Source organism: Corvus cornix, chromosome Z (genome assembly GCF_000738735.6).
Source record: "Corvus cornix cornix isolate S_Up_H32 chromosome Z, ASM73873v5, whole genome shotgun sequence".
Classification (NCBI taxonomy): Eukaryota; Metazoa; Chordata; class Aves; order Passeriformes; family Corvidae; genus Corvus; species Corvus cornix.
The window spans coordinates 59,320,956-59,342,617 of record NC_046357.1 but is presented as its reverse complement, the minus strand read 5'-3'; the positions used below and the strand labels follow the sequence as shown (position 1 = coordinate 59,342,617).

At 37.5% G+C, this 21,662-nt stretch overlaps 1 protein-coding gene across 11 annotated transcripts in view; it reads right to left on the bottom strand.

Moving 5' to 3' along the window:
- The window catches only part of NFIB (nuclear factor I B), a 264,049-nt gene that overhangs the window by 118,037 nt on the left and 124,350 nt on the right, over nt 1-21,662 (bottom strand). The window lies entirely within an intron of this gene.

Here is a 21,662-nt window from a genome sequence, read left to right as displayed (position 1 = left end):
AAAATTGGCTTTAAACACTGAGCTAGAGCCTCAGGCCCAACACAGCTGCCCAGAATACTTGAGGAAGCCAGGAATTCTCACAACACAGACACAGACTTGGGAACAAAAAAAATCTCTGGCTGACAAAGTAAGCATGTCAGGATGGCCTGGTGACAAAAGCAGATGGGGTTGAAATGCAGTCCCAAACCTCTTTGGCTCAAATGCCTGTCTCTGTAGATGTGTGCCAGTATCTGCCTGAAAAAATGCAGGGACTCCTTTTAATTTGGAGGACCACTGCCAATTTCCAAAGTCAATCCAACAGCCAATAACATCTCAGCTTTTGACTTGTCCTTGTTCACCCCAGCGTCTATCTCTTGTGGAATTGTGAATTAGAGTTAAACTACACATAACTTTAAACCTCAGCCAATTATCAGCAGAAGCATGGCACTCTGAAATAACAACAGGTGTGTGTTTCTCAGATTTCTTTGGCATCAGCAACATCCTGCTCCCCTCCAGCATCTGAGACTTTGACAAGTGGCCCTTCTGTCTTGTCCCTACTCTAACCAGAAAGGATATAAGGTTGCAACTATGACAGCCATTTCTGTTAACTTGAAGAAGCAGCTATGACCATAAAATGAAAAATAATCTGTCGAATTACAGAATTTAGAAAAGCAGTGATCCAATAACAACCAAGAGAGGTTAAAACTGCCACTCATTTAATTTTCAAGACAGAATAACAAAAGTAACACATGGTTTGTTTGATTTGGAGGAGAGGCATCTTTTTTGTCATTCAGGTTTGGTACCCTTCCACCTGGTGGCAATTAGGCAGGTAGTGTATATTATTCTAAATCCTAGAATAAAGATACGCCTATAGCACAGTATCAGAGATCAAATTACTGAGTATGTTTTTCAGAGTAATGTCACTTATTCTTGGGAAAAGCACAGTACAATAGCTAGACTATATGCAAACTAAGCAAAACCATGACTCATGGCTCACAAATTAAATCCAAGCACTTCAGGCAAATCTTCTGGAAATCTAAATATCCAGGATGCAAAGCAAGGAGATGGCATTAGTATTTCAGCATTCTCTCAAAATCTATTTAAGCCAAGTGTTGTGCCTTAGTTTACCTCCTTTGAGCCTGGTAAATATACAAGGCAGTCAAATTAATCTCTGAAAAGTGTACATTTTTAATGAAACCTGATCTTCACTGCCACTAACAGCTAGTTCTATGGCTTCATTTGGTCCCATAAGTAAAAAAATCTCTCAATATATTATACAACCTGTGATTTTGGTGTGCCCCTCTTACTACTTATATCCACTTCTGTCAATCCCAAAGATAAAATTTGTTTAATTAGAGGTATATTACTAAGAGTTAATTTCAGATTTCAAGGTCACTCTAGTTCTGGTTCCTCTAGTTACTCATTCCTAACAGCATTGTATTCAAGATTTGCATTTCATACACAGACTGACTTCTGTTACTAAATACTCTGTTATTCTCAACCCTTAAGTGCCAGAGACATGCCACATGACAAGCCCAGTCCCTTGATTCCATTTTTTTCTTTATTGGCTGGTGAATTTTTTCTCCCATATTCCAACCTCAACTTTGCTAAATTGAACTTAAGATTAAGGAAATGGTGGGAGAAACATGATTTCAAATTTTGTTTAAAACACAGCTACAAAATGATTTTACCCTTACAACTTGCTGTATTTTACTGTCACTGAGTACATATGACAAGTATTAAGCTGTAGTGAAGTATCAGTCAAATACCTCTTTCATACAAGCAGGCCAAAAAAGCAGTTAATAATCATTTTCACCATGGAGGCCCCACAAACCAAAAATCCAAAACTAGAGATGAAAAAGCTGTCTGAAAGTTCTACCCACAGGTCGCAAATCACAGGAATGGTGTTAGTAGCCAGTTTTTGTGCTTTTAGAGAAGTCATTTCTTGAACTGGTCTGTCTCAAAGGTACAGTGAAACTGAAAGTTTAAAAATAAGGGGAAATGTCATCTTATCATATAATGAAGAGACAGCCAGACTGGACTGAAATAACCTTATCCAGTGAACACCCTGGCCTTTGGTGTTTCAGTAAGTCGAGCAGCATCCTGGGTCCAAGTCTTCACACCCTCACAAGGCTGACACAAGTCCGTCACTACCTTGTCCTGTGACACCGGGACACAGAACCAAGCACGAAGCTCTTGGGCACAGTTCCTAAGCCACTGCAGTCAGGAGAGGAGTAGACCCAGAAGTTCCCAGCAAGTTCTCAGCTGCCACTGAGGAGCACAGCACGTAGTAGAAACAAAGCAGTTGTTCCTGCCCATGCCTTGAAGAAATGCCCCAATAATTTTTTTAAGTTTTCCATGGCAGGCTTTCACACGATTGCATGAACAACATGCCCAGAGGTGGCAGGCAGCTGAACTGCCTTAGAGCTCTGCATTTTTTAACCCATTTTTCTTTTAAGTCTACTGTGAGTTTTCTGGAAAGCTGATGGAGAGCAGAACTTTGGGGCAGGAGTGAGGAGAGGGGCATAATTAGACACTGCAATTCTCATCTTACTGAGGGGGAAAAAAAAGACAAAGCTAAAGAGCAGCCTGGTCTCTTGAAATACTTCTTTGAAAGTAACTGGATTCCAAGCATATTGAATTACAGTCTTTAATGAGACAGTTTAGTCTGAGCCTCTCAAGTTCATAATTTTTCATTTGTCTATACGCTTTTCTGGGATGAGGCACCTGCCTCTACAGGAGTTATGCTTCCTTCCCTTCCTTCCCCCCCTAACACATACCACTGCAAATCTGAAGGGATATTTCAATCACCACTTTGATAAAGGAGATCATTTTGGCATATAGGTGATCTCCTAACAGATTAAGGATATTTACTTTCTTCCTGATGGATCATTGCCAGAGATATCAGCACAACACAACCTACGCAATTAGTTTTCACAGGTGGCTGTTTTGCCTCCAGTAAAACTGCTTTCTTTCTCCTCCTGCAAGTCATAGCAGAGCAAATGTATATAAAAACATTTCAGATATGAAATAAACACTTTCATAAAAGCAGCTGTGATGCAATGCATCATTTCTGTCTGACCTGAGCTATGGAATGAACTTTTGTTGCCAGAATCAAAGATGGTAAGGAGAGAGTGGAGGACAGGGGCCAGGACAGGGCTGGGGGAAGATCAGAGCTCAGAATAGCACAGTGTAAAATGACCTCAAACACTCAAAGGGTAAATGCCTGTTTGGTGCAAGCACACACTCTCTGTGTACTCTGCTGCAGAACCTGTGCAAACAGGCTCATGCTGCCATGCAGGAAAAACCAAGACAGCTATCTACAACTGAGAGTTAGCAAAGGCAAGCCCCTCACATATTATGTGCAAACAGGCAGCACTGAATTTCCTCAAGCATAGTTAAAAGCATGTCTGAAGCTGTAATTTCACCCTTACAGCCTTTAACTGGTCACTGTGTAGGAAAGTATAAAAGAAAAACTTCCTAAGACAGCTGTCCAACATTTTCAAAAAAATTTTGCTCATAGTCATTTTGAAGATACTACAATGTCAACGTGGAAATCTCAGACAAAATATCCATTAAAGATGTCTCTAGGAAAAGAATCTCAAACTGTAACACAGTAGGGATTCAAGTGAAGTTTTTTGACATGTTCCTTCAGGACTACTGTACATAGGAATTTGGCTATATTATTTAAACCTCTGGCAAGCTTATTTGAAAATGATTTTTTTTAGTGTTAGAAGAAGAAAATGTAGGAGAAAAATCTTATTTATTTTTGTTAAGTATCTTCTTTAGATGCTAATTGCATACTGACTAACAATACTCAATTAGTCAATCAGACTGTAGTTCAACCAATAATTAAGATCTCAGTGAGCTACGTAAAATAACTTTTGAGGATGTACTGGATCTGTGGAGATAAATTATTGTAGGTTTATGTATGCTACATAATGATTAACTGCAAGAAGGGCAAAGGCTCAAATCTGTCATTCTTCTTCATGTAAAGTGTTGGTAAAAGCACTTTCTTCTATAGATACAAGAATTGACCAGAAGGGTTTTCTTGTGTAATCCAAATATAAAATTCTGCATGATAATCTGAAGAAATATTAATAACTTCAAAAAATTATGAAAATACATATTTAGTAATATAAACAAATATTTTCTTTGTCTGTTAAAAAAGGTTTTATTAAATTAATTGGAGAGTGATGGACACTGGAGTGGGGACTTCACCTTCAAAAGGGCACAAAAAGTAAGTTATTAAAAAAAAAGTTGGAAAAGACTAATATGAAAATCTGTAAAAACAAAGGGTAGTTTCATTATTAAAACACCAGCATCGTGTTTATCCAGGGCCAACCTACTTGTTTTGCAAACTAAAGACTTTTGCTTTGATTGACTTTGAAGAGCTTATACAGTTAAGAGAGAATGAGAAATAAATTCTAGCCTTCTATTAGAGCTATATTTGTTTATTAAAGTTGCACATCTGTACAGATTGACTCAAGGCAAAAGTGCAATTGAGGATATAGTTTGGCCTGTAGAATATTTTTCACATGAGAAGGAGCAAGCCCCATGCAGTTATAACAAACTCTGCGCAAGTTTGCAAGTTGATAGGGTAGAAAACAGACAAAGATAGTTTACACTGTGTTGCTCAGACACAAACAGAGAACTCTCCTTTCTTAGACTAACTAATGTTTAGCGTTCCAGCACACTGTCGTACCAACCTCTGTACACCAATTAATACCTCTAAGGAAACCTAAACTAACTCAACTTCTATGATGTGATCAAAACACTTTGAAGAAATTAGGGCCTGATTTTTTGCTACTAGGTAGCTTATTTTTCTTCATTTCTTTGCCATTGAAAGGCCCTTGCCACAGAAAAGAACCACCAACTTCTGACTGTCTAATGACTAATGGTTGCTGACCACACCAGTATCGGATCTGAAAAATGCTTCATAGCTCTGTGGCTTCATGGTTTCAAAACCATTTGTATTTCCAAGAAGAAATAAATAATGCCAAAGACGCAAGGAGAAATAGCTGAGGTGTGTTCATTCCCTCCATTCACTACTGCCACTTCAGCAAGCCAAAAATTAATTCTTGTTCCTTACTTGAAATGATCCTAAAAAGAACATTTTCTAAAGCTGTATCATTTCCATTAATAAATCAAATATCATTACATTATATTTTTTAACAGTATAATATTTACAAGTAATGTGTTCTTCTTTATCCTAGATTTTTACCATTCTTCTCTGAAGAAACTCCTTGTTTGTTCCCACTATATTAAAAACCGACAGCTTTTCTCCTCACTTGGCTGTTTGATGAACAACTGAGACAAGAATAGGGAACGCATTCCTCTACTTAACTCCAGAGAGGACCTCAAGAGCTGGTAGCAAAAGCTGCAGGAAGTCCAGCATTATTCCCAGACTGGAAATGCTCAAAGCACTCAGCACCCTCAGATGAATTTGTCTGCCATATTCTGATGTGACTGTAAGCTAACATGCAAACTGAATCTTTGCAAAGGCTTGTAACTTGGCCACATCCAGGTCTTCTTTCCAGAAGAACAGCAAGAGGAATACCCTCACACCACAATGACCACTATGCCAAATTTCAAGGCTTTGCTCAACAGCATGGAGAATTCAAAGTTTGTCAACAAAACAGCTGTAAGACACATTTATTATAATCAAATATATTTTTTGTTAATGTCATTTTAAAAAATGTCTATCCCAATTTTGCTGAAACTTTATAATAAAGTTCAGCTCCAGGTGACATCCTACATGTCAAAGTTTAAAGAAGTGAAGCTTGACTGATTTTTAAGCAAAGGGAAGCACACCTGTAATGGGAAGATCCTGGCTACCTCAACTCTCAACAGTGTTACCAGTCCCATTTAGAATAAAAAGAAATAATGAACATTTTAAGAAAAAAAGAAAAATAAAAAAATTGCACCTCTAATGCAGACATTCTAGAATTTTAATACATGAATATAGGAAAAGCCTCTGTCTGGGACAAGAGCTGAAAATATCTTTCCAGATTGCTGCCAAACAGGCAATGAGCTCGACATAAAATATGGGTCTTCATGGGGTACAGTGACAGCATTTAGCCTCATCAGGGATTTGTCTTTGAAAATATTCTGGATGACAAAATTCTGTGCCCAAAAGGTGTTGACCAGTCTCATTTTCTATCCAGCTGCTTTAAGCAGAAGTCTAAGCCACCCTTCTTAGCCCACAAGACACTGCATATTCACTGGTTTTAAGGAACATTTGGGGTTCAGAACAGTGCTCAGCTGACATATGGTTGCATCTGTCTCTCTGTCTACCCTCTCCACAGCAATATGGAAAGGACTAGGTCAGATTTTTAAGATTTCCATGATGAATGGAGGCTTTGCTTCCCAGCTTAGATACAATATAAAAAGCCCTGCAGTAGAGAAACGCATAATGCCCTCTGCCCTTTTAGAAGGCAGGTTCCTTTTTGACTCCTTCCACTGTTGTGATTAGGAAATCACCTTCCTCCAATAAACTCTACCCAGTGTCGCTCCAAGTATGAAGACCACACAGAAATTTTGTTCTCATATTGCCCATCAAGTCTTCAGAAACAGGGAGCACACCTGACTCTTCCTTAGGTGATTTGCCTCAGTAAATATGCTTTTGAAAACGCTGGTAAGGAGACAACTACATGGTATTAACATGATATAAAATAGGTGTAAGGAACAATGTACAGTAAAAACTTGCTAAATTACAGAAACCAATAATACACACATACACACAAATTAACTCTTTGCTCATTTGAAATAAAACTGATACATGATTCCTATGATACAAAATTTTGTGGCTATCACAAATTGCCAGTGTTTCGGTCATTATATTCTGTATTCTTTTGCAGCAACTAATTCAGTTGATTGCATATCAACTTTTCTTTGCTAAATAAAATAAAATCATGGAACAAAGTACTTGATTCTCTGAACTTACTGCCTTACTAACCTAGGGAAATGCCACAGAACAACTGACGACTCCAACACAAACGTTTCTGCAGCTGAATTGAGCACAGGCTACAGTTTTACTGAAAAATCTCACAGCCTCTAGCCAGCATTGTTCAAGTGGTAGAAGCTTTGGTTTTATATCTGGCCCTTGCCTCATAAGAAGATATTTCACAAAATGTTGAACTAAGAGTCTTATGAGATCAAGCCAATAATGTCTTTCTCCAGCTGGAGCAGAAATAGTGTAAAAATTGAAGGACTTGCGGTATTTCAGCATTTCTGATCCCAGATGAACTGGAGAATAATTCCAGAAAAAAGTTAGTGAAAATCTAGTTAACTATTTTGCTGCCTTGAAAATACATCTGATTCAAGGTTGGCTTTAACTAGCTGCCAAACGGTACTTCAAACATTATTAATGAAAACATTCATTAAAAACTGTTCTTCTTGAAGCTCGTATGTTAGAGCAGCGCCTAGTATCAGTAACTACTTCTGCCAAAAATTATGCCAGTCAGTTGCTTAGGATTTTCCTGTTTACATATAAGTGATCTACACTTGTTGCCACATTCAACTTATTGTCTATTATATATTATCAGTTACTCTTCAAGGTGACTGTTTCTCATGTTTTTGTGATTATTATTCTTTGCTCCATGGAACTTTATTTTTGGACAGTCCTGAACTAAATGGTAGTGACTGCAATGACAGTGATTTTTTGCTATGGCATTTCATCTTTCCCATTGTATCTGCAATTTTTGTCACTGAAGAAACTTTTAGGCCTTGTGTGAAATACGTCAGAAACTCTTACCATAGAAAAAAAGATAATAACATCAGAGAAGTGTCTTCATTGATTACCAACTCCATATGCTATTATTTTCATTGTTCATGTCTCTTACTGGGATGACCACAGCCATCTTGAATAATTATAATAAAATTTAATGAAAATTTTTACACTTTTACATGTGAAGGGACTTTTTATTTCACATTCACTTTAACCTCTCAGGTTTTTTTTTCCTTACAAGCGTGCTGAGACATTAGATTGGTGCCCTAGAGACTGTTAAACTTATTTTGATGTATTTAAACCTCTTTTAACTTTTTTGTTTTCCATGAATATGACATATGGTGAAGTTGAGAAAATGAAAGACCATCAGGAAAACAATAAGCCGTTCTGCTTACATTCAGTGTTTTAGAAAGATTAAACCAAAATAAGCAAATATGTATTTTATTTTTTTAATTATCACTTGGTTTCTCTTCAGACAAAATTGTCACCAGCTTCAAAACAGGTAATATGGATAAAAGGTCAGAATGAAATTGTATGAGACTCTTAGCAGCAAGGTTTTTAGTATATGTCCTTAACATGCTGATGTACTTTATGTCCTAGCAGATCCAGGAATTTTTTTTTCCTTTTTTTTCTCCTAATGCTAGATATATGATTTTGAGGGTGGTTTGTGTTTTCTGCTTTTGTTTAAGAAGACAAATCTTAATCCTATCCATGCATCCAAATAAGGTATTAAAATAATGCCATTTTGGAGAAGAGTTAAGGACCAACATATTAATATTTACTGGTCTGGTCAATCAATCTAATACTGGTCAATCAAGTGAGAAAAACTAGGGACAAAATGGAACTAATGCCTGAAGGTAAGGAATAATATATGGAGAGTCCTACAATATCAGCTTCCTGGTGCAACATGAAAAAGTAGAAAAATGAAGGTTTTCACGTCAGTCTGTCCACCATATGAAGATGTATAGAACCTGTGCTTTGCTGTTCTCCCTAAGACAATTTAATTGCTTGGGTTTTGAAATGTTGCTGCATTATGTTCTCTTCTTTCTTAATTCTATTATACCAGACTCTAGCTTTAGAAATCCTAAAAGGATAAGGTCAGCAGGTCAGCAAGAGTCCATGGACTTGCTGAAGGACTACCATGAAAAATAACACTGGTAAGATTAAGGAAAATAAAATCTTAGACCAATGTATCAAGGAGTTTCATTCATTCATTAGAGAAAAAATGAATCTTTGAATTTGGGAAGTCATTACCATTTTGATGTCTTGTGAAGCAAGTTAATATACTGTGTTCAGACTGGAAAAATCGAAACTGAGCTAGTAAAAAGAGCATTGTGGTAAATAAAATCTTAGTTTGAGCTTTTATGACTCTTACAATACTTACTGAAAAAGACTAACAAAGTTTACAAGTCAAACATACCAACTACTTAATTGTACATATTTGTATAGAATATATGGATCTGCTTTAAGCTCTCTGTCCTTTTAAAAGCAGTATTAACCACAGTTTAAATGGCAATGAAAGATCAAATGTCTTGTACATCTTGTCATGTACCAGTAAATTTCCTTGGTCAAAGAGACTGTAGGACAACTTCCCTGTACGTACCATATCAGTCTGCAAAAGAGCCAGCAAACTATCATTGCAGATAACAAATAAAACATAGAGGCAAATGGCTCAGAACATCATCTTTCATAAAGCATAGTCACCTGGATCTTGTGATATTTTCATGTTGTATTTAGTTTAACAAGCATCTATTTCTTTTAAGTCATTTATACTACACAAACATAAAATCTATTGATTTCTTCCAACAAAGGGATTTTCTTTCTCCACAGAAATACAATCTATGCTTATACAGATTTGAAAGATAGGATGGAAGGTCCAAGTGTTTTAATAGCCCATTATCAAAAATTATCCCTTGGCAATAAAAGCCCAGACCACTGGCTTGAGATCAAGTAAATGAAAAATGGGATTATACAATTTTATTGAGAGAGAGGGACAGAGAAATATGTTCTAAAAAGCCTAAAATCACAGAGGGAAGAAAAAAATCCAGAGAGGGTAAAAGACAGATCAGCTCTCTTTTCAACCCAACCTACTTGTCTCTCACATGCAAATCCTCTGGATTTTCTAAGCGATTTTTTTTTTCTTTTAAAAGAATAAAAATGGACTAATATTTGATATTTGTTATTTTTTAATAAAGAAGAAAAAAAACTCACTTGGAAAAAAATAACCAAGAGGTGACAGGAAACAAAACAGCATTTTGTCTTAAATTTGCACAACCTAATTTATAGTAATAAAGGAGAACCTATGAGTTCTGGTAAATGTCAGTGCAGTCATGTTCATTACATATGTTGATAGGTATGAAGCAAAGTCTCTGTAGGCCCTTCAAAAATTGCACACAGCCGATTTAATGCAAACCAGAAGTCGCTGACTTCTGGATGAACATTCGGTTTCATTCCCACATGGATATTAAGACAAAGCAGGGGGAGGGGGCTTCCTCCTCATTTATTTACAGTTAAAGGGTGGGTCTTGAGCAATGAGCATGAGGCTAGTGAAGAATGGATTTGGTTTATGGGAAGACACCTCCCAGCCTCCCATTCTGCAGCCACCGCAGCGAAAGCGCCTGGGTTGTGTGTAACCTCCTCCCCCATCTCGCATCTGCCTTGCCCAATCTTGTCTGGGCCCGCTCCAATAACAACATCTGCTTGGCAGCTTTTCAAACCCATGGATAGTTATCTAACTGAGGCTTTTGTGCTGCACTGTTTATTCTATGTGAAGAAATGCCTCCTTAGTTGAAAGAGTACTTTAGAAAAGCTGTGCAGCTATTAGCAAGTGAAGCACAAGGCTAATAACCCCCACCTGCTCATCAAATTAATTATGACATCTGAGTCATTATAACTCAGAAAGAACACATAACTGCAGACTTGTCACACGTAGAAATAAAAACACTCCGCACTAGAGGAGGGAAATATTGGGGGGGGGGGGGGCGGTGGGGGAGGGTGTGGGGTGTGGAAATAGTCCAGGAGGAAAAAATTTAACCTTCCACAATTCAGTTATTAAAAATGTGCCTTACTAACTGCCCAAAGGCAGCAACTAAAAAGGCAGTAACTAAAGGAGAGAGGATAGGAGTGTCTAGAACTTTCCTCCAGAACGCTCTACCACTCTGCGTGGGCTTTATCAAGAAAAAAAGAAAAACATATTAACAGATTGATCTTCACCGAAGGATTGTAAATCTGCATGTTTTGTGAGAAATCTTGTTTCCATAAGATTTCATAGTAACCTGGTAATTCTTATCTCTAAAATTGTTAAATTCACTTGTTATACTTGTAAATGTCTCTGGCATTCATAGAAAAGGTATGCATTTCCTGTACTTTGCAACACTTTTCTGGAAATCATAACAATTTTTCACTGTAAAAGATACAGTCCTGCACATCACCCTGTACTTCAGTCTCAAAAGTGGTTCTTAAATGCAAAGTGCAACTGATGGCTAATTCATTTTAAATAACTGTTACCAAAATCATGTGATAGGTAAAACAAACCATTAATACATGCATATATATTGTGTTTAAGTTCAGTGAATAAAAATATGTTGGGCACTAAATACATAAATGTTGGAAAAGTGTTTTGTCTTCCATCAGTCCCAATTGAATCATTGTCAACAGTGTTTCCTCCAGAGCAGGACACAAGGTTGCTGAGTAACTTCTCTATTACAAAGAACTCGCCTTCAAGAAACGTCTGTATCACAGGCAGGATCTTTTAATCAGTTACAGAAATAAAAAAGATTTTCTGAGTCAGTCACAAAACACAACCTGAAGAGTAGATAGGAAATTACTTGGTACAGATCATCTTCATCTACACCATTTCTCCCATTACAGCATATTTTTCACTGTGTTAGTAGCAAATTCCACCCTTTGCAAGTAAAGACCTCCAGCATTACTTCTGGTGAAAAAATGTTGTAGAATTAGCTTTCAGACAAGATGATACTGGTTGTCTGGCCTCTTCATATTTCTCAAGTAATATGTATGCAAATTGCTGGGGAAACCATGTCAAAACCTCATTTTAACTACTCATTTTTATTTGGTTTTACTTCAATTATTTTTCCTACTTGAAGGAAAATTTTGGTTGATTTATTCAACTATTTCATTTAGCCCAAAGTTGAGAGGCATAAAAAGAATGTAAATACTAAAAAGGAAGTCCCAGCTTTGCTTTGGCCAAATAAGACTGCTACGTATCCTAGAAAATAAATTACTATCACTTGAATGTGTCAGTGCTGTAGAACCAGAATAAAGAAGAAACAGGAAACATATTAATCACATAGACAGGCTGTTCTGCACAGATTTTTGTGCCTGCTAGGATGAGCTTCACATTCTGTTTTCTCAAAAGCTCCACTTTGGAGAAATTCTCTTCAAAGGGGACTTGATACGTTGCTATTGAAGCCTATGGCTTCCTCCACAGTATGATTAGGTCTGTAGGCAGAAAAATTGCTATGCTGCTCCCTGCTACACTCATACTCCCTGCCACAGAACTGTTTGCAGAGCCCTCCCTGCAACCTGATCCAGCCTTGTCTGATCCATAGGCACATATTACTCCTTCACATCACCAAAAAAACCCAGGAAAACAGTGAAGAAATAAAGCAAGGAAGAACACAGCGCATTCAGGATTCTCACTGACTTAATTTTAATGGATTATTTGATAAAAAGGATATACAGTTTTTATTCACTGATAAAAGCATGGGTAATTCAATTTGCAGGAATGTACTGCTTCTGTTCTTACCGTAAGAACACACAAATCATATATTGCTCTAGGACATGTTGCCCTGCAGAAGCACTTAAGCGTAGCTATAAACCACACTGAATCTGGCCTTGAGCTAATATGTTTAGGGAGTTCTAACAGGAAAGAAAAGGAAATTTTTTTCTCAGCTGGTACACTGTTAACTGAATTTACAAAAATGCACATGACCAAAGTTTGAGTGGTACCATCAATTTACAAAATACCTAGGAAATCCAAATTTCATCTGAAGGCTCTATGTATTTTTCCCAAAATATCATGTCATCAGAAATTAAAGTAAGTAGAGACATAGATTTCATGAGTCTAAATTTAAATCCAGACCACTGTTTGCAAATGCAATATCCAAGTGGAAAGAGTTTATGCTAAACTGGTCTAAATATTTTGAGTTATTTTTTTATTAAAGTTATTTTTTTATTAAAGTTATTTTTTCATAACTAGTTCCCACAGTTACAGAATTCCTTTACCATGATGAATGATAAATATGTATTCCAGAAAAATGCAGCTAGAGCACGAAAGCTTGTGTACCCACACACAGACACATGTACTGCATACGCGTTATGTATGCTAAAGTGCATGAAGGGAACATTATGCAAAAAAGTGTGACCTGTGATAACCACATATGAAAAACAGTTCTACACAGAATTTTCTGACAGGTTGCTAGATTTAACAACATTGTCATTGAACTCTTAAAAGTGCCAAAGGACATGGCAGTTAGAGTGCATTTTTCTCTAAATTCTGCAGTTCCTAGACCTTTACAAAGCACACTGCTTCTCATATCCACTTAATCTCTGCACACATCTCCACCCCTGCTTCCTTCCCAATGGTACGTGGTCTTGAAAATACAAATGTTCAAGTTTCCTGGAACTGAGTGAAAGAGGAAAAGTCACACTCCCCAGGGGCAAAACTAAAGGTTCTCGGCGCCCCTGAAGTTGTTAACTACAATACAACATAATGTGTCACTTCACCATAATTAGTAAGAGGGAAACAGCCTTTTTTTCACCTCCAATGGCATTAACGAGATAAGACAATGAATTCCAGATCATATCTGAAGGCACAAAGATGTCTGATCAAGAAAGTACTTATATGGACAAGGAGTGACATTTTGTGCAACAAGCAAGATACAAAAACAAAACAAAAACAACAAAAATCAAAACAAAAAAAAGTGGGAAAAAAAAGAAAATTAGAAAACTAATCACAGCAGCATAAATCTGATCAAAACCAGGTGTATGTAGCTGCAGATATTGTTAGCAGCAGCAGTTATTAACATGCAACCAGGGGAAGGAAAAAAACCACACAACTAAGAGAAGAGTCCTCAGATTATTTCTTCCTCATCAAATTTTTCTTTATAAAGTTGTTCTGAATTATTTCTCCTAATTTTATAAATGCTCTCCTCCTCCTTCATGTGGATATATTTTTTCTGAGTGTGCCACTTTGGGTATGCAAAACCTTTTAGCCAGAAAGGATTAATTCTCCAGCCTTTTATAATTGACACTACTTGTGTGAATAATACCAAATGATTTTATTTTGTTTTTCCATCCATCTTCCACTCCTGTACTGTAAGTAACTTTGAAAGTGAAGAACCAGAGATGGTACTGCAAGCTTTTAGTTCTTTGAAGCTAATAATCATGGAACTTGTACACAGACATTCCAACACTTTAAGGCTCCTACAACAGTTTTGATTTTGTAAGGACAAAATGCACTATGTGCTTCACTTGTTCAGGTTTGGAGGGGGAGGAGGGGTGTAAAGCACAAGTAGAAGTAGCACATAAAACTGGCCTGCTAATGGCTTAAATCCCCCCACTACAGAGCAAACCACATATAAACAGGGACAGTAGTTTCCTCTCACTGATCTATCAGTGTGCCTTAATGATTTTCTAGAGCAGCCACATCAAAGAGAGCAACAATTGCTCAGTAAACCATGCCTCTTCATTCTCGGGTTTCTCTGCTGAGATCACCAACCATTTCAATGATGCTTTTCTATAAAGCAGACACCATTTCACCAGAAACCAGACTAAATCCTCAGTCTTTTATGCAAGTAAGACCACATTCTTCAGCAGGTACTTCTGACACTTTTATTCCCAGCTTTTACTGGTTAATCACAGTAGCAGCTCCGAGTCTCTTGAGCAGTTTTTACCATTTTCAGACTGAAATTTGTCCATGTTGGACATCATCAGTTAGTGTGTTCTCCAACAACAGCAGTGCTTGGAAAGGACACTGCAGCAGACAACCCTAACACAGGCCTCTAACTGCAGAACAGCAGACAAGAGGACATCCAGTACCAGCACAGACTAAAAAGTGGGAAAAAAAATAGGTTTGGGGGGTTTGATTGTTGGAACTTTTGTTTATTGGGAGGGTTTTGTTCATGTTTTCATATCTTTTTCCTTTGATACAGCATCCTTCACTACCAAAGACGAGGAGACACTGTAACCCCATTCCACCACTGCTAGATAAGGAGTGCCCAAATGTGTTGTCCTGCCTTGCTCTACACTTTGTGTTTCTGTTCTAAATCACACTGCATTACAGATTATACCAACAGGGTGTATGTTTCTGGTACTGGCTGCCAAAATTATTTTAAAAAGCAGTGTAGCTCACTGTGATTAAGCCAAACCAAAACTCTCATCAGTGCCAGATGTGGCACTACTGCCAACAGTTGTCTACTGTTAGACTATACCACCCATTGTGGGATCATTTTTCCTCTCTATCTGCGAAATAAAGTTGCTGGACTCTGTTCTCCTGGAGTAACACATCTGTGCTTTACTCAGAAATGAAAACTCATTTTTGGACACAAGAGAAGCCTTTTTTCCCCCTAATTTCCCCCAGCTGACAATATACTAACAAGATTTTAGACATAATTGAGGACACAAAACTACAATTATAAAACAAGACTTATATCTTGACAATAAAGCTCCTAAAAATAAAGATTTTATTATTTTATATGAGAACACAACTTCGTCGCTTTTGTGGATCTACCAGAGTGCCCAAGTTCTCATTTTAATTTTATAGACACCAGGAAAAATGTATTTTTTTCTGTCAGCATAAAATTTTTTTGTAAGGCTAAAATTTTAAAAGCTTGCCCCCAGTCACCCAGCCAAAATAGAACACAGAACACTCAAAAACCTGGTCCAGAGATTTTGGATTCTTATATATGCTCCTTATCAGAATTTATCGACAGTTCCAAAACCACAACCTCTGAAATACCGCAGTCATTTCCTATTTTAGAAACAAGGTAACACAGCAGTCTCCAAAACAGCACAATGCAATAACCATGGAGAATTGCTGATTTTATACTGATAACCACTGCACTGCTTTTTATCTGAGTGCTTCGAAGTGTCTTACAAATATGATTAAGACTTACCATGACTGGAAGATAAGAAAACATGTTAAGAGTTTCAGCCTAAGAGTTGAGAAGCTGATGCACCTAGAAATGTGCAGAGGAGTTTTGCCTTTGAGCTCCATTCAGGCAGGAATCTATGAGAAGCTCACTAATGAAACTGAAGAACTTGATCTAAATTCCCAGAGAATCTACGTTCCTTGCCATTGACTGACAGGGGCTAAGACAGTTTACAATCTGAATGGGTGCATACAAATGAAAATGGATCTTTGAAATTTTTGACAAGTTTATAAGCAGGTCCAAACACATGACTGTGAACTGGAAAACTTTAGTTAAACCAAGATGTAATCTTCTCTATCATTTTAATAGAAACTTTACAGGGAATTAATTTCCCTGGTTAAATGCTAGGGATACATATAGAAATGGTAATCATTATACTAGTTGCATTTTTGTTGTCCTACAACTTCAGAATAGTTCACATTACTTGTGATGTTCATGTTATTTTTCATGCACTTTTTCTCCCAAACTTTTAATCTCAATTCTACTGATGACTAATTGTTAGCCTCACAAAAGTAATTACAGGAACTTTTTTTTCTATTAAAAGTTACAAGAAAAAGAAATTGCTAAATGTTATTCTTGGCGTTATCAATGGGCTTTTAGCGCAAGTAAATCAGTTTTCATGATTCTTCTAAAAAGTTCTAAATATGAACTTTATACGATGAATTCTCTCTTCAGCAGCCCATCCACACCAGTTGCACAGGAAAATAGGGTAGCTTCCAAGTTGTATTTCATTTAACAGTCTGTCTACACTGGGCAATCGCTGCAGCATTGTCCAGAGTTAGCAATGCCATCTTATTTCTGAACTCTGCCAATGCAATAAATTTTCCTGCACAAAGGCGCTTACCACAGGCTGAGAATGTTCACAGCAAGAGCTGGTACAAAGCTTTCACTGGAGTGCAGAAGAGAGTAGCTGAGTTTGCAGCTGTGTTTATTTAGCTTACTTTAAAATGGCTTTCCATACAGAGAGAAAACCCTAAACCCATTTGAAGAATATTTAATATACCACACTACTGTCCTAAAATTTCTCTATTGCTTGGAGGAGGCAAAGGGGCGGAAGAGAAGAATGAATAATAGTGGCATTTAGGTTGGAACCTCCAACCACAACAAGAAAGTAGATAAATGCAAAGTTTTTTGTCAAAAGTTTTGAAATTAATAAATTGGTCCTGTAATACTAAACCACAGTTTCCTTCATAGAAGCCAAAAAACTGTTTACTTACACTAACTCAAATTTTCCTCACACCTCCTGATTTAAACTCACCCAAAACCTCAGCCAAAACAACTGCTGACAGGTCTCATCCTTCTTACAAGTAAAGATGTGTTTGAAAACTGCCTTCAAAGCAGTGAGTACAATTGTTAGAGTCTTTTTGTTCCATACCGAGTCCTTGAAAAATGTAATGCAGAATACTTCTCTGATGCTTTGCATATCTGGTACCTGCCTAGCTTAATGCAGTAAGTTTGAAGTATGAAGGAAGAGCAGGACTCTCAGCTCCTTCTTTGTTGCCTATTAAGGAGAGGCTTAAAGCCCCATGGCATAGGCAATGAATGGAGTCTTCTTCCAGGAGGAAACGTCCTTTAATGCTGAGTGTACTGGGTATAGGTATCCAGGTGTTGGCACTGGGGGGCTGCAGGGGTGGCCTCTGTGGAAGAGGCAGAACCTGCCCTGGCCCCAGCCAGCTCCAACAGAGCCATCACAGGGCAGAGCTGGGACCCTCAGCAAAGATGGAGGTGCCTCTAGGAAAATGTATGTAAGAAAGGGCAAAACAATGAGGGCTGAGGGAGAAAAAGTGTCATAAACAGCCCTACAAGCATTGAGCTCACAGAAGGATATGGAGGAGATGCTCCAGCACCATGGTGGAGCAGGTATTTCCCTGCAGCCTGTGGACAGGACCATGACAGAATCACAGAATGAGTAAGTTTGGAAGGGACCACTGGAGGTAATGTGGCCCAACCTCCCGGCTCAAGCAGGGTCCCCTAGAGTATGTAACTCAGGCCTGTGTCCAGTCAGCTTTTGGATATCTCTGGGTGATGAAGACTCCACAACATTTTTGGGAAACCTGTTCACCCGCACAGTAAAGTTTCTATTCATATTCAGATGTCCACACTGCAGCTGGTGGAGGACTCCACATTGGAGTAGGTTAATACTTCCTAAAGGACTATTCTCCATGGAGAAGATGCATGCTAGAACAAAGAAAAAGGAGGAAGGACATAAAGAAAGGAGCTGTTCTGAACTGACCAGTACCCCAGCTCCTCATCCTCTTGCACCACTAAGGCCCACGACAGAGAGTGGTAGAAGAGGCAGGAATGAAGGTGTGAAGTTGAGCCTCTAAAAAGGCAGGAGGTGGGAGGAAGGTGGCTTAGTTTTTTCTATGTTTCTCACCATCTAACTATTTTAGTTGACAATAGATTAGATCAATTTTCCCCAAATTGAATATGTTTACCAATGAGGGGAATCTGTAAGTGACCTGCCTGTCTTTATCTCAACCCACCAGCTTTCTGTCCTCATTTTCTCCCCTGTTCTGCTGAGCAGGCAGAGTGAGACAGCAGCTGGGTGGGCATCTGGCAGCCAGCCAAGGTCAACCTACCACAGTAAAAAAAAAGACAAAACAGGCTTTGTCTTTTTCTTGTTGAGACAGAATATGCTGTGCTTGCCTCTCTCTCCTAGAAGTAGTGTCCAGACTAAAAGAATCTCAGTTTATGATATAAGTTGTCTTTCACCACTCTTACCTTTCAGGATACTCTCTATTCGTCATTTAAAAAAAAAAAAAAAGGTATTTTTAAGTTTTTAAACTTAAAACTTAAACTTTAAAGTTTAAACTTTAAAACCAATGGTATCTAAGTTTTTAAAACCTAAGAAAATTCAGATTTCTCTTGTTTTTATACAATGTCAGTCATTGTTCTGCTGAAAGATGGACATAAGTATGAACGAGAATACAGATGGATCTACCTCACTTTTTTGCACATACACTGTGCAATCAAAAAAAAATTTGGCCACAAAAGATTTGTCCAAAACAGCAGATTTACAAGCACAGATATTCTGGTATAATACAATACCACTTTGGAAAACTTGCCTTGGAATTAAAGTATCTTTTCCTCTTCTAAAGCATCTTTTTTCATTTCTAAACACCTGCTGCTAAAACAGTAATTTATAGTGGAATAGCTCCGACGGAATACATTACTTAAAATTTTGTGGGTTTACATCTAGAGTGGCAAAAAAGCATGACAGAAATGAGATTACTGCTTTAAAGATAAGGGGAAAACTCATAACCCTTCAAAAAGTGGGCTGGCTGCTTACTCTTATGCTGTTTCATTGCATTATATTTCAAAGCATCAAATCATTACATCTGCTTTTTGTAAATATAGTATTTTAAACAGATGACTTTCCAGACTAAGTTCATCCTCTGATCACCTAAAGACTTCCTGCAAGCATGAAATAGAAATCAGCAAAGAGATGAGACGAACAACCAGCATTTCAGGACAACAGAAGCCTTCTGTGGGAAGCTGTATGGAGATGGTCAGAGGGCAATAGTGTCTTTTTTGCAGAAGTTATCCATAAAGTCATCACAACTGTTCCATGGAGTTGTACCCTTAAATTTATCTGCATACTTAAAACACTTTACCACAAAGTAAAAGATGTGCCTAAGAAAAGCTTAAAGGGATTCATATAAGGAACAATGGTTACTATAGGAAAAAAGACTGATTTCCTGACTTATTTTATGGACGGGGTTTCTGTTAATTTTTTTCTGTTGGAACCCAGGGTTCCAACAGGTTTCTACTCTAGTTTTGAAGTCTCTAAACAGTAGTCATACTGTATTTTAAAATATTCTACAGAAAGAAAAGGAAGAAGTAGCAGACAACATAGTAACGAGGAAAAAAAAGCAATTCTGACTAAGAAATACTCTTTAATACGTGTCCATTTTATGTACATTGCCTCTGTGAATTTTATCCACCATTCCACACACACAGACAAACAGACAAACAAACTAACAAACAAAAAAAAAAACAACAACAACCAAAAAAAAGCTATCTAGTGCCATCTGGTACATTAGTAGGGATACATAATCTTCATATCCCAAATTCAAACATAACACTTAGCTTTCTGGTGAAGTTCAGACACTCAGTGCGTGCACACAGGCAAATATTATAGAATTTTTGAATCAGTAAGTCATTTGGAAGAATCTCCAGAAGTGTGCCGAGGCATGCTTCTGGTGCTGTGCCAAATTATGTGCTTCTGTTTGTGGCTTTCATATATGGATTAGACAGATGCACAAGCATGTACTATTTGGCAAGTAGTGACAATAGCCTACTCTGAATTTAGCAATTCAAGCTTTACTGAAGTTTTACTAGGTGAAATAAAAAAATTAATGATATATTGTTTAGGCTCTGCTTTTATATCCCTTTGCCATCTTCCTGCTCACTTGCAAAGACAAGAAGCCTCTGCAATTCCAGAATATCCTCTTTAGATCATTCTAGTGCAGGAATTTCAAATTAAAGGCTGAAATATTAAGTACAATTAAAATGAAGCTTGTATTAATTTGCTGTTATTCTAAAACTGCTCAAAATTTCCAGAAGTGTCTCTGTGGAAGTACCTAATACTTCAATTCCTGACCACAGATCCACCTGGAAATTAGTTAAAGGCCCAATTATCCAGTCTTGTGACCTGACCGTGCCATAGGTAAATACAGACTTTGTTACAATACATACCATGGGTTCACAGGCTTAAAAACTACAGAGCTCTTCCTTCCTCCTTCCTCCAGAGCACTTACCACAATGAGGTTGAATGACATACCTGGGGCAATACTTCTTGATTCTCTACTCTTCAGAGCTTGAAACACCGGAATTTCAAACAAAGCTTTCTTCTAGATCCTGCAATCATTACAACATTCTGCAAATAACAGACTTTAATCTTCACTTTAATCTGAGTTTACCAGGAATATAAACACAAGTGCCATTGTCTTCTATAAATCACATATAAAATGTCGTGCAAGGTCAGTCCGTTTACAGTCAGCCACTTGCCTCAGTTTATAGGTAAGAGTTAGACATGGAAAAATGTACAGAAACCAGGAAACTTTTTTTAAATTATAGAAAGGATTAGATACTGAAAGTGGCTCATTGTTAATTGAGTCTCATGTGTGAAAGCTACAGGAAGATTAGTTTATACAGCTGCTGCTCTTTGTCAAAACATTGCTAACAAGGTACACATGTTAAATCTGTGCATCTCCTTTCAGTCCCTAAAAAAGAATGACCACGCTAAATCCTATGACAAATATAAATTTAGAAAAAATCATTGTTATTTCCTGGGGAATTCAACTATTTCAGACTGCTCTTATTTTATTATGATAATAAGCATTTTTAGGCAATCTTCCATCAAATGAAAACTAAGTGGAGAGCACAGAGGTAGGAACAGAAGGAAAGGGAAGGTTAAATCCTAGTAATTTCTCCTCTGGGTCTCCAAATCTAAGTTTTCAAGGACTGTTTTGAAACAAAACCAAAAAGTAACGTTGCGGTCATTGCCAGCAGAAACAAGGACCTTTTAAATCCAAAGTGCTCATAACTCAGTAAAAATAGTGTTCACTAATGTGAACTTAAGATTTATTTTGCTTTTCTACAAACTCCAAAAAAACCCAGGGGGACTGGAGATTGAAATAAGTGAGGAAGCTCTTCGACTAGGAATCAGAGAGAACAAGGCCTACAGCAAGCCTATCCCTCCGTCCTTCTGTGCAAACTGCAAATAGGCAACCTGGCCTTCCAAAGAGGGAAGACATTTAGCTAGAGCCACTCCT